The 27,020-nt window shown below is 43.5% G+C and overlaps 1 protein-coding gene across 1 annotated transcript in view; it reads right to left on the bottom strand.

The window, feature by feature from the left end:
* Positions 1-2,287, bottom strand: part of TCF3 (transcription factor 3) — a 133,305-nt gene extending 131,018 nt beyond the window's left edge. The window contains exon 1 of the mRNA XM_058163370.1: positions 1,538-2,287. The gene's annotated coding sequence lies outside the window, so the exon portion shown is untranslated. The remainder of the gene's footprint in view (positions 1-1,537) is intronic.
* Between the last annotated feature and the right edge of the window lie 24,733 nt (positions 2,288-27,020).

Here is a 27,020-nt window from a genome sequence, read left to right as displayed (position 1 = left end):
GGGGTGGGGGGGTGAACCATACCATACCTTAAATAAAGTCAAAAAGCTGAAATAAATAATTAAATAAAGCAGGCATTTAATCCCAAGGCTTTGCTTAATTTCATCCGTGGCCTAAACCTTGTATTTTCCCAATTTCCTTTGTGTAGATCATCTAGTAATTGTGGAGAGGAGGGTGGCATACGTTGGGTTTGGTACATCAAATCTGCTGTAGAAATATTAGTTACAAAAGGAATGGAGATTTGTTGTGGGGGGAGAGGGAATTTATAAATTAAAATAAATAATCCAGTCAAGCAGTGACATTGATGTGAAACGTTCTCATTTTAAAAGTTTGTCACTTTCATTAGCGTGCGCTGGGGTTTTGTTTTGTTTTTAAGCAAGGGAGGGTCGTATAATATAAAGGGAGGGTCGTATAATATAAAGGGAGGGTAAAATATAAATTAGGGTGGGCGTCTGTGGGATGAAAGGGAAAGAATTGACAAACTGGGATTTAAAAGGGAGACGATATTGTTATCAGGGACCTTAAATTGGTGGGTGCTTTTCTCTCCAGAGTGAGAGTGTGAAGAGAGACCATTAAAAACTTTCTTTAGAAAGGGTGTCTTGCAAAAGTGGGACAATCAGGAATACAATCATCCTGATTGTATCTTCTGGATTCAGCCCTCTCGAATCCACACCGTTTGATAATTGCACACTAAATAACAATAGCCAATTGCACACTAAATAACAATAGCCAATTGCACACTAAATAACAATAGCCAATTGCACACTAAATAATAAGAGCCAACACACCAAGTTTTGGTGCTGGGCAAAGTATAATAAAACTTCCCATAGGCAAGAGGGAATTTTGGGGTTGTGGGGGGACGACTCTTGTGCATGTGCGTAATCTACTATAGTGAATTCTGGATCCCTTCATTAAAATGAACAAACTACTGCAACTGAAAAGAAGCATCCATATTCTTTGCCGGGGAAATTAAGACATCACTTCCCAGTGTTTCTTTCTTTAAGGACAATAAACTTCACAGGCAAGAAAATGGGGGAAAGTCAGCCCCCTTCTGCTTTAGGTTATTACTCTCCCCCCCCTAAAAAAAGCTGAACTTCCCCTGCAGGTCTAAAGGAAAGCTCAATAGAGTAAAAAGCTTGTTGCTTTCCCCTCCCCAGACCCTCAAAAGGAGTTAAGACCCCCCCCTTTTGCTTCAGCTAACTTCCCGCCCCATGAAGTTTAATGCCACTTCCGGGGGGGGGGGAGAGAGAGAAAGAAAGGACAAGTGTGCGTTTGGGGGAAGAATAGGAAAAAATACACCTAAATAACAACAGAGAGAGTAACAGTAATTACTAAGTAAGGGACAGAGCCGAAGAAAGTAGCAAAGTTAAATCTACAGAGCCGCAAGAAAGAGAAGAAAAGACTCAAGATTTAAGTCAACTCTGCCCCCTCCGAAAATAAAATAGTTCCGTGGAGGAGGAGTCACAAACGAACCCCCCAAATTAAAAGCAGAGGCCCTCCCCTAGTTGCTTAACCCATCCCCCCCTTCCTCGGGCTTACCTGCTCAGCTTTGTGGTGGGGGAGGGTTACATCCACAAGTATGGCTGAAGATTCCCGGGGCGCAGCCGGGGTGGGCGCCCCGGTCGCCCCTCCTGCCTTCCTATTGTTCTCCCGGCGGCGACGGAGACGGTGGAGGCAGCTTTTAACAATGTCCAAGCAAACGGAAATGGCTACAGTGTAGTAAAACGAGGGAGGGAGGCTTTTTTTAAAAAAAAGAAAAGAAAAAAGAAAGAAAGAAAAAGAAAAAGAGAAGAAGAAGAAGAAAAAAAGCGAGAGTGGGAAAATAAATTAAGAGAGGACGGGGAAAGGCGCTCCCCCCGAAGGTTCAGTCTGTCTGTGCCCCCTCGGGCTGCGAGTTCGGCCGCGCCGACGTTCGATCGAATGTTTGTCCCAACGTTCGATCGGGTGTTTTTGCCCCCCCGCCAGGAGCTTTTGATGTGGCCTCTTCAACGTTCCATCCGCGTTTGGAAGATAAAAGTGCTTCCGATCCTCCGGCCGCGGACCCTACTTAGCGCTTGCTTCGCTGGCTCATGATAGCTGAGCTTCTTTCTCTTTGCGTTTTTCAACCCCCTCGCTCGCTGGGGCAGCGGACGGGCGCCCCCTTCTCCTTCGCCGCCTTCTCCTCCTCCTTTGCTTCCACACATCCACACACACACATGCACACACACGCGCAGAGAGAGAGAGAGGGAGAGAGAGAGAAAACACACACACACTCGCATCAAGACCTTCCCCCTCCTTCTCTGGCGTATCCTTCCGCCGCAGCAGCCACCATCACTACCAGCTGCACAAGCCCCCAAAAAAGCGGGGGGGGGAGGAGTGAAGGAGGGAGGGACACGGTTGATTTTGCCCACAGGGTTCTTTTGGGAGCTCCCAAGTAGTTGGGAAAAGAATGGGAAGCGGGATTCTTCCCAATGGGATTTTTTTTCTCGTTTTACTTAACAACCGGCCGATAGTAAAAACTCCGCAAGCTCAAATATTTCCGGGGAAAGTGGAAAAGGAGAAGGAGGGCTTTTGAATGGACTAGTAGGTCTTGCCTACAAAACTCCAGGCAAACTACAGATAGGAGTAGAAAGATTAAGGACACACTTCCCGCTCCCACTCCCCCCATCCCAACATTCTGCTGCTCTTTTTGGTAGTAAGGTTTTTTTTCTTTTTCTTTTTCTTTTTTGCAATTAAGATTCACTAGCCAGGTAGTTTTGTACAGGTAGTCTACAACTTGCATTCATTTTGTTTTGTGACCATTTGAACGTTCAAGGGTGCTGAAAAAAGTGGGACTTACAATGGGCCAGTGGTCTCCAACCTTGGCAACTTTAAGCCTGGTGGACTTCAACTCCCAGAAATCTGGGAATTCTGGGAGTTGAAGTCCACCAGGCTTAAACTTGTCAAGGTTGGAGACCTCTGCAATGGGCCCTTGCACTTTATGGACTGTTGCAGCAACCCCCAACACTCCCGTGATCAAAATTCGGATGCTTGGCAACTGGCATGTATTTTACAACAGTTGCAACATCCCAGGGTCAAGGGGTCACATTCGTGACCTCTCCCCCCAGGCAGCTTCCGACAAGCAAAATCAATGGGGGAAGCTGCATTCGCTGAATGACCGCATGATTCACTTAACAACTGCGGTGATTCACTTAAGAAGAACCTTGGCACGAAAGGTCATAAAATTGGGCACGACTCACCTAAGAACCACCTTGCTTAGAAACAGAAATTCTGATCCCAATTGTGGTCGTAAATCAAGGACTGCCTGTAAAGAGTCAAGGAATTACAGCCATGACTCTCAATTCTGAGTGTGAAAGAGAGAGGAAGACAGTGGCCAAAGGATTGTCCCTATTGGTTTTGTGGGTCCCAATAATGTTAAGACTCATCCCAACTAGAGGTCGGTTTCAGCAGGTTCTAACCAGTTCTGGAGAACCGGTAGCGGAAATTTTGAATAGTTCGGAGAACCGGTAGTAAAAATTCTGACTGGCCCTGCCTCCATCTATTCTCTGCCTCCCAATTCACAGCTGATTGGGAGGAAATGGGGATTTTGCAGTATCCTTCCCCTGCCATGCCCACCAAGCCACACCCACCAAGCCACACCCACAGAATCAGTAGTAAAAAATTTTGAAACCCACCACGGTTCCCAACATAATTATATGTTTGTTCCTCCAACCTAGGAGTGTCAAACCGGTGGCTCGCAGGCCAGATACATCATACACAGGCCACGCCCACTCCAGCTCGGTGTATGGGAAATAATGTCGCAAAATGTCACATGACGGCAACGTGATGCGGTGAGTTTGACATCTGTGCTCTAACCTTAGAGAATGACTGGTTTTCCTCAACCTGTTGGGATAAATGGGTTGCTAGTTTCTGGATGAATAGGGTGTAGGAACCCAGCCATTATTTTAAAGATGTTTCGTGAACGCCAGCATCATGTTATGCCATAATTTGATTTTATTGGGGGACATGCCATGTCATATGAACCAGTGGTGGGTTGCTACAGGTTCGTCCCAGTTCAGGCGAACTAGTAGCAGCGGTGGCGGGAGGCTCCACCCACCCACCCGTCATTAAATACAATGTGCGCATGCGTAGAAGTGGTGCACGCATGAGCAAACTGGTAGCAAAGGTAAGTGAAACCCACCCCTGATATGAACACATTATTCCACATAAGCACTGCCCAATGTCTAGAGCACATCTTCCCATTTCCACCCCAACTCGCTTACCTTTTTTTTTATAAGAAAAAAACCTCTTCGCACAGCTGTCCAATTCAATTAAAATCCCATGCAAAACACATTAGTGATCCCGCAAATATGCAGCCCACAGCATCTGTCCCTTCCCCATCAAAAATATAGAACCATCTTGAGGAATTGACTGATCTTAAGAAGTGGGCTTTAGCCATCTGATAGGGCCTGAGATCTGATGCTAAGCAGAATTGGATGTTGTTCATGGTTGGAAAGGAGGCTGCCAAAGCTGAGGGCTTGGTTGTAAAATTTCAAAAACATTATGTAGGAAAAGGCTGGCAAAGCTCTTCCACGCTGTTGCAAACAAATCGCCCAGATGCATGTCCATAGATCATCAGGAATCAACAGTTTTTATTTTTATTTTACCCCATCTTATTATTTTTTATAAATAACTCAAGGCGAGGAACATACCTAATACTCCCTCCTCCTCCAGTTTTCCCCACCCTGTGAAGTGGGTTGGGAGATGTTAGAATATTTTTAAAAGAACAATAAGCAAATATTTTCCGCTCCTGCCAATTTAAAGATTGGATGATTATTGAGTGGACCTCCTACTAAAATACTGCACAGGAAAACACATACTGATTGTCTATGCCAGGGGTGTCAAACTCGCGGCCCATGGCCCAGATGCGTCACGCACTGGCCACACCCACCCCCGGTTTAGCAAAGGGGGGAAAAGTGATACGTCACATGACGATGTGATGTTGCGAGTTTTGACACCCCTGGTCTATGCAATTGCTCTTTCTGCAGGATCATACATTCCCATTCAAAAACTCCTAGACCAGCAGTGGGGAACTAGGGAGACTTTATGACTTGTGGACTTCAGCTCCCAGAATTCTGGGAGTTGAAGTCCACAGGTCATAAAAGGGTCATAGTCAGAGATGGTATTTAGCCGGTTCAGACCGGTTTGGGAAAACCGGTAGTAGAAATCGTCCCCCCCACCTCTCTGCCATCCTATTTAGGCATGTTTTTGTGGCAGGGCTCATGCGCGGAAGGCGCGCATGTAAGAAAAGTACATGCGTGAAGGCCGAGTGCTTGCATGGAAGGTGCGCATGCAGTGAATCGGTGGTAACAAAATGTGAAGCCCACCGCTGGTCATAATTTCTCACCGCTGTCCTAGACAATGCCCATATATTGCACAGAGTCATAATGGGGTGTATTTGGTATTGGCTTAGCATGTTATGTGAATCCATCTATGATGGTGTGTGAATCGTGGTTTATATCTTGGTTCATGGTTGAAACTAATTGGAACTGAGACCTTGAATCACATAGCCTCAGCTTGCAGATCTCCAGAAATGGTTAACTAAACTCTAACATGATTAGCTAGTGTGCTAGCTGGAGATTGGGAGAATTAGATTAACATCATAGTAGGGCACCAGCTTGGGGAAGACTGCGATAAAACTATGGGTAGGTAGATAGTGACCTAACACAATATATGAAGCCATTTGCTTAGTCTAATTTCTTAGATGGGGCCCAGGGGTATCTGCAGGGGGTGGTGGTTGAAAAGCATCAAAACAGTGTCAGCAACCTACATGATTGAAGCCTGGTCCAAAGCTGCCATCTTGATATTTTTGAACCCCACCACCATCATTCCAATCCTAAGCAATAACATAGATATCAGGTATTAAACACAATGACACGTGATCAGAGGTGGGTTTCAGCATTTTCTTACCAGTTCTGGGGAACTGGTAGCAGAAATTTTGAGTAGTTCAGAGAACCGGTAGTAAAAATTCAGACTGGCCCCACCCCCATCTATTCTCTGCCTCCCCAGTCCCAGCTGATCAGGAGGAAATGGGGATTTTTGCAGTAACCTCCCCCTGGAGTGGGAAGGGAATGGAGATTTTACAATATCCTTCCCCCGCCACGCCCACCAAGCCATGCCACACCCACCAAGCCACACCCATAAAACCGGTAGTAAAAAAATTTGAAACGCACCACTGCACGTGCACAATATATTTTGCAGAAGGACATCACAAGGGACATCACACCCAGTGCTTCCTCACTACAGGCCTAGCGAGATGAAATGAGGATGTAAGGATTGGATTCTGAATGCAGTTAAATGGGATTCTACAATGACTTTAGAATGCCCACAAAAGAGGATAAAGTCCTATTAGCTGCTCTCAGCAGTAATATTAATCTGCTCTGTAACTAACAGCTATGTTTCAGAGACGCAGCCTTCCCCTATTGCAGGGGTGTCAAACTCAATTTCACTGTGGGCCGCATCAGGGTTGTGTTTGACCTTGGGGAGGGCAGAATGGGTGTGGCTGGGGTGGGTGTGGCCAGCTCGATGTCATTCATGTCAGGGCGCCTGTGGTAGCCTGAGCGCTCTGCCAGCGAAAATGGGCTCCAGAGCTCCGTTTTCAGCTGGGACGGCCTCCTGTAATTCTCTGCCACTGAGCTCGGGATGGCCGTACGCAGCCCTCACAAGCTCCATTTTTGGCTGCGATGGCTTCCTGCAACCTTCTGCCAGCCTCTGCTCCACGGGCCAGCCTCGGCACCATGGGCCAGTCCTTCGCTGTTTCCAGGGCGGCCTGGCGGCCTGATCTAAACACCCCACAGGCCAGATTTGGCCCCCAGGCCTTGAGTTTGACATCCCTGCCCTATTGCAACGTTTCTCAACCTTGGCAACTTTAACATTCACGGACTTCAGCTCCCAGAATTCCCCAGCCAGCATGGTAGATTCCCTCGTGTAGGCCAAATACAATACCCAAATATTGTTTGGGAAAGGGGAGAGTGAAAGGGGATTTCAAAGTGGAGAATATAGAGCAACATTTCTCAAGCTCGGCAACTTTTAAGATGTATGGACTTCAACTCCCAGAATTCCCTAGCCAGCCTGGCTGCTGGGAATCCTGGAGTTGAAGCCCACATTTCTTAACGTTGCCGAGCTTGAGAAATGCTGCTCTACTGCTTAATCCTAGCACCTTGTTCCTAAAAAGTAGTCTGTGTCTACCAATGGATGTTCTCTTTCGTTAAGAAGGCATAAGAAGATCTAAGATGAGTCAGAGCAAAGGCTCAAATACTGTAATGGAAAAGTCTTTATTTTTAAAAACTGCCAGGCAGATCCTCTACATTGCACTAACTCCATCATCCCTTGGTGGCCGGTCCACAGTATTTTGCTTTCAAAGCTGAGCAGTCTCTAAACACAGGTTTTCTTTGCTTGCTCACAATTAACCCTTTCTTCTCTGTGATTTTGTCTGGTTAAAAAAATACAATCTTGATTATTTTTACCTTGTAGCAAGGAATTCCATAAACTGACAATCCTCAATCTTAGAGGCTGTGAAGACTATTGAGATGGTAGGTAAGCTGTATAAATGAATAGAATAGAATAGAATAGAATAGAATTTTTTATTGGCCAAGTGTGATTGGACACACAAGGAATTTGTCTTGGTGCATATGCTCTCAGCGTACATAAAAGAAAAGATACCTTCATCAAGGTACAACACTTATAACACTTAGTGATAGTCATAGGGTACAAATTTAACACTTAATGATACAACACTTAATGTTAGTTCTAGGCTACAAATAAGCAATCAGGAAACAATCAATATCAATATTTTATTTATTTATTTATTTTATTTATTTGTTCATACTTTTATACCGCCCTATCTCCCTAGGGACTCAGGGCGGTTTACAGCCAGATAAAAACATAAATATATACAGAATAAAACATTGATTTAAAAAACTTATTCAATAGGCCGAATATTTAAAATAGAAATATAAATAATAAAACCCCATTTAAAACCAAATTTAAAATTAAATAAAGTTTAAATAAATAAATAAAACTTAAACAAGGATAAATTTGACCCCTTGGTGGGTATATGTCCATGTGACCTCAGTGACACAAGACAAAGTTTTTTTTCTTTGAAAAAGCTCTAAGTTATTAACCTGGTTTACCTTAATTTGAATATCTGCAGTCTCTGCTTATGAGGTTTTTATTTTAACATATGTATAACATTTCACAAAACTAGGTTTTCCCAAAGTGAAGCTTGAAGACATAGTTTTTTCATTTTCCCTTGTTCCATTTTTTGTCCTAGGTTTCCTCTGAGGCAGGGGTGTTAAATTCGTGGCCCCTGGGCCACGGCCACCTCCACCCCTGGTTTATCGAAGGGGAAAAGTCGCTATACGTCACGTGACAACGTAGTGACAGGGTTGCTCTGAGGGGTCCTTGTTGCTCTCTGCGCTTGATTGTTTTCTTGCAGATGTTTCATTACCCAAGCTAGGTAACATCATCAATGCTAGCAGTGCTAGGATGATGTTATCTAGTTTGGGTAATGAAACATCTGCAAGAAAATAAAAATGCTCAAAGATCACCGATCACCCCTCATTTCAACCCTGAGCTACAAATATTCCCCTTCCTTCCTTCTGCCTGATAACAATTTTTGGAGACATTGAACAGGGTTGTTTTTTTTTAAAGTTCTGAGTTGGTCAAATCAAGAGTACGCATTTATACAAATTTTGGAATTTTCTGTTATACTATAGTAGTCAACATTGCTGTGCTATCCTTAGCATTATTTTTCATGCCATAACTTTCTTTGTCCAATGTATAGTTCTTTAAGATGTATACTTTTTTATTTTATTTTTTTATTTTATTTATTTATGTATACACTTTATGTGTATACATAAATTTCTTTAGGATTCTTATTCGTCTGTGGAAACAATTGCACTTGTCGAAAACAGATCATTGAAAAAGGTAGGGTGGGAGGAGTTTCCGTGGAGTGGGTGGAACTGGGAGGAGCCATGCCGAGAGGTGGAGGAATACGAACTATTTTTCAGAGCGGAGTGATACAAAAAATTGTTGTAGGGAAAACGAGAGCAAGAGCAGCAGCAGCAGCAGCGTGACGAAATGGGAGCACCGAAGAGATGGAATGATAAGGCCGCGGGGTAGGATCCAATGGAACGGCACGATGCCGTGGAGTAGCAAGAAGATTGACCAATCAGAGCCAGCCTCCGTTCTCTTTCCTCTCCATCCCTCCATCTGACTGACTGCCTGCCTAACCCTGCGAGCCCTTTTTTCGCCCACTGAGCAAGGGGGAGGCCGTGCAGGCAGCTGCCGTGATCTTTTGTTTAACGGGCCTCGGCCGAGTTATTTTTGTGAATTGTTTTTGTTTAGCGGTTTGGCTGATTAAAAAAAAGAATCGGGAGGAGAAATTGAAAAGAAGTGAATGTAACACAAGTGCTGGGATGAGAGTGATATTTTTTGTAAAAAAATAATAGTTTAAAACAAACGGTCGTAATTTTGCTTTTATTTGGTTACTTTCTCGTTTGCTTATTAAGACAAGTGATAGAAAGAGATGAACATAAATATGATCTATCTATTTAGAGCGGAGATGCGTTACACTTTTTAAAAATGTTTTTTTAAAGCTTTACATTCTTCAGAAAGTGTTTGAAACGTGCAAAAGCTGCGAATAGGAGTATTCAAAATATCTAACTGCGAATATGACTTCAGAAGCAAGGTGCATTGAATTCAATGAGGTATCTTGACTTTTAAAGACGGGAATGTATAATTTCCATGTTAGAGTATGTTGAATTCAACCTGATCCTCTGGCTAGACCTCTATATGCTTATGCTACCAATAGCATTTATATAAAGTGCCTTTATAGAACCATAGGATCTATTTTTTATGGCTGGCAATTCCTGGCATCATGTATTTTGTAATAATAAAAATTCCAGCATCTTGAACCGCTGATACATTTCCGTAATTGGCTTGGAATTGCATGTGCAAAGCAAGGTATGATAGGTAATTAAAAAAAAACAACAGCTGCTTTTGCACTATTAAATCACATCTGATGCCAGAATGGAACAGAATTTAAGAATCCAGTCCCAAAATGTATAGTGACTTGGTCTAGGGATTACATTCTTAATGTACTTTTTCCAAAGTTATGCATTCTTGTAAGTTGGTAGAATAGATATTGCATGGAAGCAGCAGACGACTTGACACTCCCATTTTATGTGTGTCTTCTCAGAAATAAACCCATCTGAGTCTAATGTTATTTTATGGGCAAACAAACATTGAACGGCTACAGGCTTAAAAGTTCTGATTTTTACGCTTTTGCCCTACCCTGTCTTTCTTTGCGAGGTTCATAATAGCAAACAAGAAATCAATCCGTCTGGGCTGATTCATAGACCAGTGGTGGAGCTAAAAGAAAGAAAGAATGAAAGAAAAAAAAAAAAGTGGGGGGAGGAGAAATAGGATCACTTTGGAGAAAAATAGAGCGGGGGAGGGGAAGCTCTGTTGATTAAAGTTGTAGTCGTATTTCCCACTCGTCAGTTTTCTCCCAAACTCCCCAAACAGCACTTTGAATTTATTCTCGAACTGAGTGTTAACAATAATTCCACAATATTATTGCTGGAAATTGTATGCTGCAAAAAAAGAAAGTGCCGTGGTTTATTTTTATGTATTTTATTTTATTTAGTTTGTCAAACATGTACGAGAAAACATATAAACACGGACATGAACACAAACATGTATAAACATGGACACGAACACTGGAAATGAGTACGAATAAATGGGGACAGCAGGACTTTATGGTTATATTGTAGAGAAAAACGTACATTAGTCACTCAAAACTAAAAGAGATTTGCTTTCTTGTCTGTTTTCTCCCAAATATCTTAAGTGCTGAGGCACGGTTTTCAAGTAGGGCTGCTTCACACACACACACACACACACACACACACACACAAACTTAATTTCCAGAATCAATATGAAAAAGAATTTGCATGCCCTCCACATTCTTGTTTATAAAAGTCCTTGACTTACGACCATTTGTTTAATGACCAAAGTTACAACAGCATGGGAAAAAAAGTGACTTATGACCATTTTTCACAGGAGCCTTGCAGCATCCTCATAGTTTACGTGATCAAAATTTGGGCATTTGGCAACCAGCATGTATTTACATGCTAGATGGTAGAGGACAGGAAGGCCTGGAGGAATGTTGTCCATGGGGTCGCGATGGGTCGGACACAACTTTGCAACTAACAACAACAACAACAACAACATGTATTTACAATGGTAGCAGCATCCAAGGGTCATGTGATCGCCATTTGTAGCCTTCCCAGGTGGCTTCCAGCAAGCAAAGTCAATGTGGGAAGGCAGATTCCCTTAACAACCGCATGATTCGCTGAACTGCAATGGCAGTGATTTGTTTAGCTGGCAAAAAAGGTCATAAAACAAAACATTTCATGTTTAACCACTGCCTTGCTTAGCAACAGAAATTTTGGCCTCAACTGCTATCATGTCTCTCCTAGTTCTTCTTTTCTAGTTTAATGAAAAGAAGGACTAGAGGAGACACGATAGCAGTGTTCCAATATCTCAGCAGTGTTCCAATGCCCCAAAGAAGAGTGAGTCAAGCTATTCTCCAAAGCACCTGAGGGCAGGACAAGAAGCAATGGGTGGAAACTAATCAAGGAGAGAAGCAACTTAGAACTAAGGAGAAATTTCCTGACAGTTAGAACAATTAATCAGTGGAACAACTTGCCTGCAGAAGTTGTGAATGCTCCAACATTGGAAATTTTAAAGAAAATGTTGGATAACCATCTGTCTGAAATGGTGTAGGGTTTCCTGCCTGGGCAGGGGGTTGGACTAGAAGACCTCCAAGGTCCCTTCCAACTCTGTTATTATTATAACTGGTCAAGGCCTACCTGTATTTGTAAACTACAACTTCTTTCCAAATAAAAATTTGGAAAAGAATCAAACGGGGTAACCACAAAAACTCCGGGCATATCCTCTGATCTGGAGCACCAGAATAATAGAGTCACACCTAATGAACGTAAAGGACATTAGACATCTTCGCTAGAATGGAGCTGTACAGGACAGGGACTCAACCAGAGCCCCAGTAGGCAGCCTCCTGTTAGAGCTAGATAAGTTTTCCGATGCTCTGAAATAGCGACTAGAGAGGCCCGAACTGAATTGCCTCTCTGTCCTTATCAGAAACAGGTCAAAATGTCCAGCCATCCAGCTACTTTTCTCAGGCTTTCTATTTATTCCTTACATTGGTTTCACACGGAACTTGGAAACAATACATTTCCTTCTGGATTACTTCCCTGTGAAAGGGAAGAGCTGATTTCTCTCCCCCCCCCCTCAAGTTTTTAAGTACTGAAGGCAATAAGGCTTTTTAATTCTGATAAATTAATGCGATAAGCTTGTTCCCTTGCCCGCCTTTAACTTTGTTATAGTTTGAACTATATATTGTAATTTGAACTTAGTTTGTAGTTCTATTTCTCTGGCACAGAACAGAGGGGGGGGGGGGGGAAGAGAGAATATCTCCATTTTTGAATGCCAGATGAGCACTGCCTGAGAAATATTTAAAATGCTTTTGTCACACCCATGACAAACCCTTCTGAAACTTTAGGATATGATTAGAAACATGGTCATTTAGTAAGTATCTTCCTGAGCTAAATGCACAGTTTATGGTATTCCCCTATTCACGTCCTGTTCCCATTAGAGCAGAATATGTCACCAGTCCTCTTAAGTGTGGGTCAAAGAAGACTGCCAACTTTTTTTGCCCTATTTTTCAAACATAGACCAAGAAGGGGTGTGCATAAGAGCACCAACGTGCCTACTGTCCCTGTCCTAATGTTCCCTTTAATTGTATTCACTTTATGTATTCAATTCATGCTTATATATACTGTATTATCTAATATGTACTCGACAAAAGAAATAATAAATAAATAATAAATATCCCACTTCCTTCATATCCCCAGCTAAACAATTAGCCCAAGGATAATAAATAAATAAATAAATGGATCCATTTCTGGAAATCCCTAGTCTCTACTGGTCAGATAGACTGCTCCTGATCAGAAGGCTCGCAGCCAAGCTAGCAAGATTTCTATACTGTATTTCACAATTTTGCCTTTCCTATTTTCTCCTCCACACCAGAGGTGGGTTTCAGCAGGTTCTGACCAGTTCTGGAGAACCGGTAGCGGAAATTTTGAGTAGTTGGGAGAACTGGTAGTAAAAATTCTGACTGGCCCCGCCCCCATCTATTCTTTGCCTCCCGAGTCCCAGCTGATCAGGAGGAAATGGGGATTTTGCAGTAACCTTCCCCTGGATTGGGGAGGGAATGGAGATTTTACAGTATCCTTCCCCTGCCACACCTACCAAGCCATGCCCACCAAGCCATGCCACGCCCACCAAGCCACGCCCACAGAACTGGTAGTAAAAAAAATTGAAACCCACCACTACTCCACACTATTAAAAGTGGAGGTTGGGGGCAAATGAGTGGGTAAGATTCTCCCCAAACTTGAATGAACAGAGAAATTAAATGGATAATTTTGAGGGATTTCTTACATGTCCATGTTGCTTCGGCCTGGTCTACCCAATGCAAAGAGGAAACGTGGCAGCAGTTTGGGGAGTAGCGTCAAGCTGGCCACGCCCACCCAGTTGGCCACACCCATCCAGTTGCCCCCCACCCCACGCGCACACTGAGGTTAACCCACAGCCCTGATGTGGCCCTCAATGAAATTGAATTTGACACCCCTGATACAGGGTCTCCTGCATGATTAGGGTGTTGGATTAGAAGACCTTCAAGCAGTGGTGAAATCCATATTCTTTTACTACCGGTTCTGTGGGTGTGGCTTGGTGGGTGTGGTTTGATGGGTGTGGCAGGGGAAGGATACTGCAAAATCCCCATTCCCACCCTACTCTGGGGCCAGGCAGAGGTGGTATTTGCCAGTTCTCATAACTACTCAAAATTTCTGTTACTGGTTCTCCGAACTGCTCAAAATTTCCGCTACCGGTTCTCCAGAACCTGTCAGAACCTGCTGGATTTCACCCCTGCCTCCAAGGTCCCTTCCAACTCTGTTATTGTTATTCATTCCAAAGTAAAAGTTTTCTGCCCGGGGACATAATCAAAGTGAAAGAAACCATGGAGTCAGTAAGTTGACAGGTACTTCTGTACTTTTATACACACGCTTAGCTAGGCTGCCTAACAAAGTAGTTAAAGAACAGCATATTTCCCTCAAACCTTTCTCCAAAATTACCTTTCCCTTTGAAAGTATTGCATTTTGGTACTTCTTTTATCAAATGCAGATAGTCTTGTAATGATCCCTCCCTCAGTGACTGTTCAATGTTATGACAGCACCGAAGGAGGAGATTTACAATCCCTGTGCTCAAATTTGCAGCTGTTGCAGTGTCCCCCTGGTCATGTGATTACCATTTGCGGCCCCCACAGCTGGCTTCTGAGGAGCAAAGTCAATGGGGAAATCGGTGTAAGAAATTGTGGTCATGTGATGTCTTGCTTAATGACTCTGTGATTCACTTAGTGACCACAACCAGAACTGCCATCCTCAATTGTCATGGTCATGTGATTTTCGGCTTTATGACTCCATTGCTTAGTGACATAATTGTTGCTTCCAGTTACAATACTTAACTGAGGACTCCTTGTAGAATGAGAACTAGTAGAAGAGGAGAGGTGCAAGATTTTCTCTGCTGCAAGATTTTACTATACGGTAGTAATTGTCGACTTACCACCACAGTTGAGCCCAAAATTACTGTTGCTAAGAGAAACAGTTGTTAAGTGACTTTTGCCCCATTTTACCACCTTTCTTCCCATGGTTGTTAAGTGAATCACTGTAGTTGTTAAGTTAGTTGTAAAGTGAATCTGGCTTCCCCATTGACTTGCTTGTCAGAAGGCTGCAAAAGGGGATCACATGACTCCGGAGAACCCTACAACCGTCGAAAAGATGAACCCGTTGCCAAACATCCGAATTTTGATCACATGACCATGGGATGCTGCAATAGTTGTATTTGTGAAAAACGGTCATAAGCAGTGGTTGAAATTCAAATTTTTTTACCACCAGTTCTGTGGGCGTGGCGTGGCTTGGTGGGCGTGGCTTGGTGGGCGTGGCAGGGGAAGGATATGGCAAACTCCCCATTCCCTCCCTATTCCTGGGGGAAGGATATTGCAAAATCTCCATTCCCACCCCACTCTGTGGCCCGCCAGTGGTGTTATTTCTCAGTTCTCTGAACTACTCAAAATTTCCGCTGCCGGTTCTCCAGAACCTGTCAGAACCTGCTGGGTTTCACCCCTGGTCATAAGTCAGTTTTTTCAGTGCCCTTGGAACTTCGAGTGGTCACTGAACGAATGGCTGTAAATTGAGAATTATTTGTACCTCAGAATGCAGACCTGGGCCTGAAAAATCACTTTAGGATATTAATTCCTAGCCAGCTGCCCCTACTAAGCCTTTGAAGACATTCCCACCAGGCTGGCCCGCTACCATTTTGAAAAGAGGCCCACTGATTCTGTGCTGTAAAAAGAAGGCCTAACAAAATGAAGCATTTGTTTCAATTACAGTCCCATGCATGGGCCTTCCGGCACCTCCGAGCTGCCATTGGTTAGCCTGCAGTGATCTCAAGGGCCGCACCATCCATGGGAGGAGTTGAGATTTCAACTTGATGCCCCTACAACACCCACCCACTCCCAAGTGATACTGTATTAAGAGATGGCTTCAGGAGACGAGCCCTGACTGATATTTCACGAATGCAACCCCATCTTTCGGCAAGGCATTTTGTTGCTTGCTGTGGAGATGGAGCGGTGTAATTCAATCCTGTGATTCACAGCACTGGCAGGCAGCAATAAACCGTGATAAAGCCATTGTAAATGAAAGTCCAGTGGGAATGGCAGGAATAAGATGATAACTGAGAACCTAGCCTCATCTCTATATTTGAACAGGCATTTTATTGCTGATTCTCCCAATTACAGGATTACTTAGAAATCTGAATTGCAGATACTAGTGTATAAGGTTAGTTTCCTTTCCCTCCCCAATGTTAAGTAAACGGACTTGCTTGTTAATAATTTAATTGTATAACTGATACAAATATTTATATAAGACTAATTTCATTCAACAACCCCCAAATCCTGTTTTGCTGCCTTATTCAGGCTGTGTGTATGCTTGTATGTCTCTGTGTTAGCATTCCTGGGAAAGATGGGTGAAGAATGTTGGGAGTATATAAATACAGGTTGTACTCGCTTAACAACCAGTTCCTTAGTGGCCGTTCAACGTTATGATGGACCTTCCCAGAGCTGCTTAGGACCTCATTTTGAAGTTTCCATGGCCACAGCCCCCACGGTGACAAGATTACATTTCACGCTCCCTTTTACGGCGGTTTGCAGTGTCTTGCACTCACTTTGAATAGAATAGAATCAGCATAGAACTGGAAGAGACCTTGGAATAGAGCTGGAAGAGACTCTTCTAGTCCAACCCTCCCACCCAAGCAGGAGACCCTACACCATTTCTGACAGATGGCAGTCCAGCCTCTTCTTGAAAGCCTCCAGTGATGAAGCTCCACAACTTCCGAAGGCAATTTCTGTTCCACTGGTTGATTGTTCTCACTGTCAGGAAATTTCTCCTTATTTCCAGGTTGAATCTCTCCTTGATCAGTTTCCATCCATTCTTCCTTGTCTGGCCTTCAGGTGCTTTGGAAAATAGCTTGACCCCCTCCTCTCTGGGGCAGCCCCTCAAGTATTCGAACACTGCTATCATGTCCCCCCTGGTCCTTCTCTTCGCTAGACTAGCCATGTCCAGTTCCTGCAACTGTTCCTCATATGTTTTAATCTCCAGGCCTTTAATCATCTTTGTACTTTTCCAAAGTCTAAACATCTTTGATGGTGGTTTTTTGCTGGTTTCTGGCATTTACTTCTAGTTTCCAACAAAAAAATGGCCATTGATGAAAACAGGTTTGCTTAATGGGTTGCAAATTTATTTATTTATTTATTTATTTATTCATACTTTTATACCGCCCTATCTCCCTAGGGACTCAGGGCGGTGTACAGCCATATAAAAAACACATAAATATACAAAGTAAAACATTAATCTAAAAAACTTATTAAATAGGCCAAATATTTAAAATAGACATATAAATAATAAAACCCGATTTAAAACCAAATCTAAAATTTAGACATTTAAAATTTAAATCAAATCAAGGACTATCTGTGCTATGCAGGAGATGTCAGTGATTAACCACACCTGTATTTTTGCTAAGAAAAATCACATGGACAGAGAATATAAAATTATTAGACGGCACTCACCATGCTAGTGAGGAAGGTCTGAGGATGTTTCTGGAGTATAAATGGTGTGTGACGTCTAAACATCTTTGGAGATTCTCAGTTATCCAGGCCATGGATATCCCAAAGAGGCTTTTTCAAAAAGTAACTGGACTTTGTTTTTCCTTGAAGTTGTTTCGCTTCTCATCCAAGAAGCTTCTTCAGTTCTGACTGAATAGATGGAGGATGGAAGGATTTAGGTTTCTTGCAGTCATCTGGTCATTAGTACTCAATCTGAGAGTCATTGAGGCCACTTGGGGTTTTATCTGTGCTATCAGAATCACCTGAATAGTGCAAATGGGTGTGTGGCACCTTCTTGGAACCACTGAAAGGACTGTGTTGTAAATAGGAGATTGGTGGTATTGTATCTTTCCCCCTCTGTTGAGAGAGGCCTGTTCAATCTTAAAGTAGATGGCTTCTTTGACCCCCATTTCAAGACAGCGGTCCTCAAAGTCTACCTGCTGGGCACCACCTCCAGTTGTCTTTTGAAAAAACACCTTTGGGGTGTGACGTCTAGTTGCTGATGTTGCCATACAGGAGGGATGTCAAACTCAATTTCATTGAGGGCCGCATCAGGGTTGTCTTTGACCTTGGGATGGGTGGCGGGGGGGCGTGGCCAGCTTGATGTCACTCGTGTCAGTGATGCCTGTGCTGGCCCGAGTGCTCCCAATCTCCGTTTTTGGCTAGGATCAGGGGTGAAATCCAGCAGGTTCTGACAGGTATTGGAGAACCGGTAGCAGAAATTTTGAATAGTTTGGAGAACCGGCAAATACCACCTCTGGCTGGCCCCAGGAGTGGTGTGGGAATGGAGATTTTGCAATATCCTTCCCCTGCCATGCCCACCAAGCCACACCACACCCACCAAGTCACGCCCACAGAACCGGTATTAAAAAAATTTGGATTTTATCACTGGCTGGGATGGCCTCCTGCAACCCTCTGGCAGCAAAAACGGAGCTTGGGAGGGCCACATGCAGCCCTCCTGAGCTCCATTTTGGCTGCCAGAGGGTTGCAGGAGGCCATCCCAGCCGAAAATGGAAATTGGGAGCCTTTTTTCGCAGGCAGAGGCACCATGGCCTGGTCCTTCGCTGTTTCCAGGGCAGCCCCACGGGGCCAGATCTAAGTACCCGCAGGCCGGATCCAGCCTGCGGGCCTTGAATGTGACATCCCTACCATACAGGAAAAGAACATCCAAAACTGCAAAGTCAGAATTACAGTAAGAACTTGGAATGTAAGCAGCATGAATATTAGGAAAGTTTAACATTCTGAAAGATTAAGCGAAACAACTATAAACTGACATCTGAGGCAGCAGCAAATTGATATCGGACACTTTCCATCAGAAGATTGCATTGCTTATTTTATTGCTTATTTTATTTTATTTATTTATTTGTTGAGTGCGTGTTAGATAATATATATAAGTATAAGCATGAATTGAATACATGAAATGAATACAATTAAAGGGAACATTAGGACAGGGACGGTAGGCACGCTGGTGCTCTTATGCACGCCCCTTACAGACCTCTTAGGAATGAGGTGAGGTCAACAGTAGCCAGTCTTAGGTTAAAATTTAGGGGTTTTTGGGATGCGTCCACAGAGTCAGGTAGTGCATTCCAGGCATTGACCACTCTGTTGCTGAAGTCATATTTTCTGCAATCGAGTTTGGTGCCGTTTACCTTAAGTTTGTATCTGTTGTGTGCTTGTGTATTGTTGTGGTTGAAACTGAAGCAGTCATTGACAGGTAGGAGGACATTGTAGCAGATGATTTTATGAGCTATGCTCAGGTCATACCGAAGGCGGCATAGTTCTAAATTTTCTAAGCCCAAAATTTCAAGTCTGGTGGCATAAGGTATTTTGTTGTGACTTTTTTTGTTGTGACTTATGACTCAGGATATGAAAAACAAAGAAGAAAACGGTATTGCTTTTACAATTAGAAAGAGTATAGCAAGAACCGTATTTGACTACAATGCAATCGATGACCAAATAATATCGATTAGACTTCGTGGACAACACTTTAATGTGATGATCATTCAAGTTTATGCCGCAGCTACCAATACAGAAGAAGAGCAAGTTGATAAGTCTGAGGCTTAAGTTCAATTTGAAATTGACGGAACATGCAAGCAAGATGTGCTATTTGTGATCAAAGACTGGAGTGCCAAAGTTGGAAAGATGAAAAAAGGCAAATGCAGTTGGAGTGTGTGGCTTAGGACATTGGAATGAAGCAGGAGGCAGATTTATCAATTTCTGCTACTCCAGCAGTGGTGGGTTGCCCCCGGTTTGGACTGGTTCTTGCGAACCGGTAGTAAAACTGGGATGAGGCTCCGCCCACCGATCACGACATCATCAGGAAGCTTCTGCGCATGCGCGCAATCCCGCTGGAACTGGTAGTAAAGATAAGTAGAACCCACCCCTGCACTCTGGTGGTTTCTTCATAGCTAACACAGTCTTCAAACAGTATCCGTGGGGATAAAAGGATTCCCCTTGTTACGATTGTGGTGTTGATATGCAAACTATTAAATATATTGTGCAAAAGTGCCCACAAGGTGTGGTCCCTGGCTCCCTAGAAGATTTGCACAAAGTAATGCCAGAGACGATCAAGTGGGCACCAGGTATGAGGCCACTGGAATACCCCCCATAGAGGTTTTTCTTATAATTACATAGGCTGTACATATATCTTTACTTCACTTCGGTCATGTTCTCATCATATGCTAAATGATAATAATAAATAATAATAAATAGTCTTTAAAGAACCAAAATGGTGCTTCTATACACAGATAACAACAGACAGAATACAGGTAGTTCTAGACTTACAACCTCTCATTTAGTGACCAAAGTTACAATGGCACTGAAAAAGTGGCTTATGACTGTTTTCCACACTTACAACTTCTGCAACATCCCCATGGTCATGTGATCAAAATTTGGATGCATGGTAACTGGCATGTATTTATGACAGTTGCAGATTTCCCCCGGGTCACGTGCTCACCTTTTACAACCTTCTGACAAGCAAAGTCAATGCAGAAGCCCGATTCACTTAACAACTGAGTTGCTTATTGAACAACTGCAGTGATTCATTTAACAGCTGTGGCAAGAAAGGTCGTAAACTGGGGCAAAATTAACAGTTGTTCTGCTTAGCAACAGAAACAGGGTACTTACGGGACCGCCTGCTGTTTCCACACGCCTCCCACCGACCCGTACGCTCTCACAGAGAGGGTCTTCTCAGGGTGCCGTCCGCCAAGCAGTGTCGGCTGGCGGCCCCCAGGGGAAGGTCCTTCTCTGTGGGGGCTCCCACACTCTGGAACGAACTTCTCCCGGTTTACGCCTATTGCCTGACCTTCGGACCTTTCGCCGGGAACTGAAAACTTATTTATTTATCCAAGCGGGACTGGCCTGATTTTTAAATTCTAAATTTTAAATTTTAAATTGTAATTTTACTGGGTATTTTATATGGTCAATTGGACGGTTTTAATTTCGGCCTTTTATTGAATAAGCTTTTTAATTGTTATTTTAATATGTATATTAATTGTTTTAAATGAAGGCTGTACACCGCCCTGAGTCCTTCGGGAGAAGGGCGGTATAAAAGTTTAATTAATTAATAAATAAATAAATAAATAAAATGCTGGGCTCAATTGCGGTCGTAAATCAAGGATTACCTGTATGTAGAAATCAATCATACCTTTACAGGTAATCTTAACTTACTGACCAAAATTAGGACTGGCAACTCCATCACTAAGTGCTGTGGTTACTAAGCGAAAAATCCTAGAACTATATTGGACTTATTATCCACTTTTGTTATTAATCTTTTGTAATCACTATGGCCTCCATTTTGATTTTCACATTCTTCATTAATATTGCTTATTGAAAGCTATCTATGAAGTTCACAAACAGTGATCCCATGACTGTGGGACACTGCAGTGGTCGTAAATGTGCGCCATTGGTGAATTGTCTGGTGCACACATGACCATGGGATGCTGCAATAGCTATATATGCAAAGATTGGTTGCAAACCTGATTTTTTTCAACCCTCATAACTTTGAATTGTCGTTAAACACTGCAGCTAGTAAGCAAGGAATCATCTACAACATATAATGACTGCAACAGCAACTACATAGGACAAACAGGCAGAAGACTGGCAGAACACATTCATGAACACCAAGTAGCAGTCAGAAGATACGATGAAAGCTCTTTCATACCATGTGGACAGACTTAACCATAGTTTCAACTGGGAAACTGATCATCCTAGCCTAGACCAAGCCAAGTCCAAAACCACTAGGGAATTTCTAGAAGCTTGGCATTCTGATAAAATAACCATTAATAGTCACATAGGCTATGGTTTTCTCAGTAGCAATGTATGGCTGTGAAAGTTGGACCATAAGGAAGGCTGAGCGCCAAAAAGGCCTTTGAACTATGGTGTTGGAGAAGACTCCTGCGAGTCCTTTGAACTGCAAGGCGATCAAACTGGTTAGTCCTAGAGGAGATCAACTCTGACTGCTCTTTAGAAAGCCAGATCCTGAAGATGAAACGCAAATACTTTGGCCACCTAATGAAAAGGAAGGACTCACTGGAGAAGAGCCTAATGCTGGGAAAGATTGAGGGCAAAAGAAGAAGGGGACTGCAGAGAACGAGGTGGCTGGATGGAGTCACTGAAGCAATCAATGACTTGATGTCATGTAATCAATCAGTTTTATTATGTTCGTATCTGACATATTTGGAGGGGGAGGTCTTTCCTTCCTTCCTTCCTTCCTTCCTTCCTTCCTTCCTTCCTTCCTTCCTTCCTTCCTTCCTTCCTTCCTTCCTTCTTTCTTTCCTTCTTTCCTTCCTCTTCCCAGCTTCCATTTTAACTTAAAACTGAAAAGAACCACAGCAACTACAACAGAAATTCACTTTTGAAAAGCTGAACAACAATCCAAATGGGTTTCACATTCCTGCATCAGCATGGAATCATTCTTCTAATACGCAGAAGCTCAAGCAAGCAGCCAAGACATTTTCCAAAAATAGAGCAAAATTAGTTCAACAGATTTTCCACCAGGAAGGGGTGAAAGAGGTGGAAATGTCTATTTGTCTGCCCACCTCCTTATCTGGCTGTTAGGTACCCATTTAGTACACGTAGCAGCTGATCTCTGATAAAAAATTTGCAAGAATATTTGAATGCCCAGACAATAGCGTTTGATGTTTATTTGTTTGAAAGAATCACGAGTCAATAGCTGAGACTTAGCGTGTACGCTAATGCCTAAATCTGCTGGCTGATTTACTGTGATGTCTTAGCATAGTGCAGTTGGGTGCATTCTGGGAAAGTCATGAACATTAGGAAAGGCCACCTTTTTAATGTTATGGGTACAGAATGGTTAGAATTACAGGGAGTCCTCGACTTACGACCACAACTGAGCCCCCGAATTTCTGTTGCTAAGAAGACAGCTGTTAAGTGTGGTTTGCCCCGTTTTATGACCTTTCTTGCCACAGTTGTTAAGTGAATCACCGCAGTTGTTAAGTTAGTAACACCGTTAATTAAGTGAATATGGCTTCCCCATTAAGTTTATGATTGTCAAAAGGTTACAAAAGGTGATCACATGACCCTCCGGGATACTGCAAACTTCATAAATACATGCCAGTTGCCAAGTGTTCGAATTTTGATCTTTGTGACCATGGAGATGCTGCAACGGTTGTAAAAACAGTCATTGTTCACTTTTTTCAGTGGTGGTGTAACTTCAAATGGTCACCAGTGGTGGCTCAGCCGTGGTGGCTCAGGCTGTAAGATAGCCTGTTATTAAAACACAGCAGCCTGCAATTACTGCAGGCTCGAATCCCACCAGGTCCAAGGTTGACTCAGCCTTCCATCCTTTATAAGGTAGGTAAAATGAGGACCCAGATTGTTGGGGGGGCAATAAGTTGACTTTGTAAATATACAAATAGAATGAGACTATTGCCTTACACATTGTAAGCCGCCCTGAGTCTTCGGAGAAGGGCGGGATATAAATGTAAATTAAAAAATTTTTTTTAAAAAATCCAATTTTTTTTGCTACCGGTTCTGTGGGCGTGGCTTGGTGAATATGGTGGGTGTGGTTTGTTGGGCATGGCAGGGGAAGGATCAGTGGTGGGATTCAGCCAGTTCGCACCACTTCAGGGGAACCGGTTGTTAACTTTCTGAGCAGTTTGGCACACTGGTTGTTGGGAGAAATTATTAGGGCAGAGAACCGGTTGTTAAATTATTTGAATCCCACCACTGGGAAGGATACTGCAAAATCCTCATTCCCTCCCCACTCCTGGTGGAAGGATACTGCAAAATCTCACCCCACTCTGGGACCAGCCAGAGGTGGTATTTGCTGGTTCTCCGAACAACTCAAAATTTCCGCTACTGGTTCTCCAGAACCTGTCAGAACCTGCTGGATTTCACCCCTGATGGTTACTAAAAAAAATGGTTGTCAGTCGAGGATTACCTTATTAGAGCAGATCTCCCTACAGGAAGTCATTGTCAAGAAAAAGGAAAAGAGAACTTAAAAGACTGAGGTCTTCCTACAGTAAAGCAAATTCACATTCATCATAGGCAGCTGACCGCTTTGAAACCATGGCCAACGGAAGAGGGTTATTCCCTGTCCAGTTTTTGCATGCTAGCTTCCCTTTACAGAAGCTTCACACAGTAGCAAAGCATTGATTATACCATGAACCAGGCATCCCAAAACTTCTGTGGCCAAAACGTCTCTGAACGGACTTCTCTCTTCTTGACACAGGTGGCCTCTCTTTCTGTTCCCCTCCTTCATCAGAATCACTCCCCAACCTCTCAAGGCACATATTTTCCCTTCCCCAGCTTCTCCAAATTCACTTTCTCTAGAAAGGTTTGGATGTTCTCGGAATTGCAGTTCAAGATATATCTGGAAGGAGCCAGGCTAATTACATGAGAACACAGAATTTTGAGATCCCTGGGCTTAAACTCTGTTCCTTTGTCCAATGTCTTGTAAAGCAGGGGGTCTCCAAACTTGGCAACTTTAAAGCCTGGCGGACTTCAACTCCCAGAATTCCCCCAGTCAGCAAAGCTTAAAAGTTGCCAAGGTTGGAGACCCCTGTTATAAAGTAGGCTGATGGAGCTGAAGATCCTAAGACAGTGATGGCGAACCTTTTAGACACCAAGTGCCCAAACTGCGCATGCGCACATGCCCAAATGGAAAGGTGTGCGTGAACGCGTGCATGCATGGTGTTGTGGTCAAGTCAGCAGCCTGCAGAGCTGGCAATGGAGTCGGACAGTGATGAGGCTGAGGAAGAGCGTGGGCCAGTCCTGGAGGCTGGGGAAGGCCCAGATGAGGGCTCTGCGTCGGAGGCTGAGGTGGGGCCAGGGCCATCGGGGAGTCAGGTGTGGACTCCAGAGCCTCCAGAGACTGACAATAGTGAGGCAGAGGAACAGGAGGAGCCTGTTCCTAATGCACGCATGAGAAGAGCTGCCAGAAGACAAGAGCAGGTCAGGCAAAGAGGACGACTCAGGAGTAGGGCCAAGAGATAATTGGCCCCTTCCATAAAGCTTAAAAGACCAGCAATGGTGTTTGGACTCTGCCAGAAAACAACATTGATAGCTTCATCTTGTTGCATTTATTTTGTATTGGTGTCTTCTGAACTTTTGCCAAGAAAATTCAGTTTGCCTAATAAGACCAAGGTTTGCGATAGGACTGAGGAATTTGTGTTGGGAGGAATTTGCTTTAATTTAGTTGAACTACACTGAGAATGAAGTAATTCTCAGCTGTTCGAATAAAGTTTGTTTGTTTTTACACTGACTGAGTTTCCTACTACCAACTTGGGCCTAGGTCACAACACATGGAAATGCGTGTGTGTGCATGCGTGGATATGCGCGTTGTGCATGCGTGGATATGCATGAATGCAAACATGCACAGACATGCACACATGTGCAGCAGAGACCTGAAGACCAGCTGGCCAGAGGGAGGCAGGGCATCCCAACACTGGCAGTGTGGCAAAAGGTAAGATCTTTTTCTTTCATGAGCTTCTGTTTCCCTGCAAACGATGAAACAGAAGCTCACAAAAGAAACACCACGGAGATCTGACTTGAGGCGATGGCGCGCATGCCAGCAGAGAGGGCTCTGCGTGCCACCTCTGGTATGCTTGCCATAGGTTTGCCATCACGGTTCCTATTCTATTCTGTTCTGTTCTGTTTTAAAATCTTGCAAGTCCGAAAGTATATCTCTCCCCACTCCCACTGCTTTTATGGCCCAAAAAACTAGGGAGAGTCTCTTTGAGTTTCTTGCCCCATTCATATTTTTTGCTATGGTCTCAGCTGCCTTTTATCTGATCATTCCCTCGACTGTGTCTCTTTGCTTTGTCTTCCAATGTCTGCCTACATGCCATTACGGGTACACCAAACATTCTGCACAACAAATGTGCTTTCCTCAGAAAGCCAGGGTGTTTCAGTGATGAAGGTGCTAGATGAGTGGCCCCCAAGTGTTTTGTGCACCAGGGACCACAGGTGTGTGGGGCCTCTGTGAAGAGAGAGACAACCTATTTTCCAAGGCCCCTGAAAGCAAGACAAGACGTAATCCTGCGCAGACTGCACTGGCTACCTGTGGCCTTCCGGGTGCGCTTCAAGGTTTTGGTAATTATCTTCAAAGCGCTCCATGGCATAGGGCCGGGTTACTTACGGGACCGTCTGCTGCCACCGATTGCCTCTCACCGACCCGTGCGCTCTCACAGGGAGGGACTCCTCAGGGTGCCGTCAGCCAGGCAGTGCCGACTGGCGACACCCAGGAGAAGGGCTTTTTCTGTGGGGGCTCCCACCCTCTGGAACGAACTTCCCCCAGGACTTCGCCAACTTCCTGACCTTCGAACCTTCCGCCGCAAGCTTAAGACACATCTATTTATTTGCGCAGGACTGGACTAGAATTTTTGAATTTTTAAATTTTGAATTTTGTTTTAATGGGGTTTTATTATTTGTATTTCTATTTTAAATATTCGGCCTATTTAATAAGTTTTTTAATTGTTGTTTTATCCTGTATTTATATGTATGTTTTATTCTGGCTGGAAACCGCCCTGAGTCCCTAGGGAGATAGGGTGGTATAAAAATGCGAAAAATAAATAAATAAATAAAAAGTAATGGATGGAAGCTTATCAAAGAGAGATCCAATTTCTAAGAATTGGATTTCTAAGAAGAAATTTCCTGACAGTGAGAAAAATTAATCAGCAGAATAGTTTGCTTTCAGAAGTTGTGGCTGCTGTAACACTGCAAGTTTTAAAGACGAGATTGGATAGCCATTTGCCTGGATTGGTGTAGGGTGTCCTGCTTGAGCAGGGGGTTGGACTAGAAGACCTCTAAGGTCCCTTCCAACTCTATTATTCTGGGTTCTGGTCCAAATCTCTGCCGAGGGTAGGAATCTTGGGATAGGCAAGAACTTGGACTAGAAGTTCTCTTCCAATCCTATGATGGAAGAGAATGTCTTCCAATCCTCTTCCAATCCTATGATCTTATGATTGATGGCTTAGTACCATTCATAGCTTAACATTAGACGTGAATCCAGCTGTAATGTGATTAATTCAGAATTATATTATGGCCAGATTCACATGTCTTACTAAGTCTTTTTCCTGTTATTGACATATTCGTTATGGCTTAGCATTATACAGTATATGAATCAGAGCATTAAGGTTTATTCTACAAACCATGAATAAGTGCTGGTTTAGTATGACATGTGAATGCAGCTACTGTGTGAAGAAATGCCTTTTCTTGTCTATCCTGAATCCATAGTCGGCT

Source organism: Ahaetulla prasina, chromosome 1, assembly GCF_028640845.1.
Source record: "Ahaetulla prasina isolate Xishuangbanna chromosome 1, ASM2864084v1, whole genome shotgun sequence".
In the NCBI taxonomy this organism is placed as follows: Eukaryota; Metazoa; Chordata; class Lepidosauria; order Squamata; family Colubridae; genus Ahaetulla; species Ahaetulla prasina.
The sequence above is the reverse complement of the archived record's forward strand: the minus strand, read 5'-3'. Positions and strand labels throughout refer to the sequence as shown.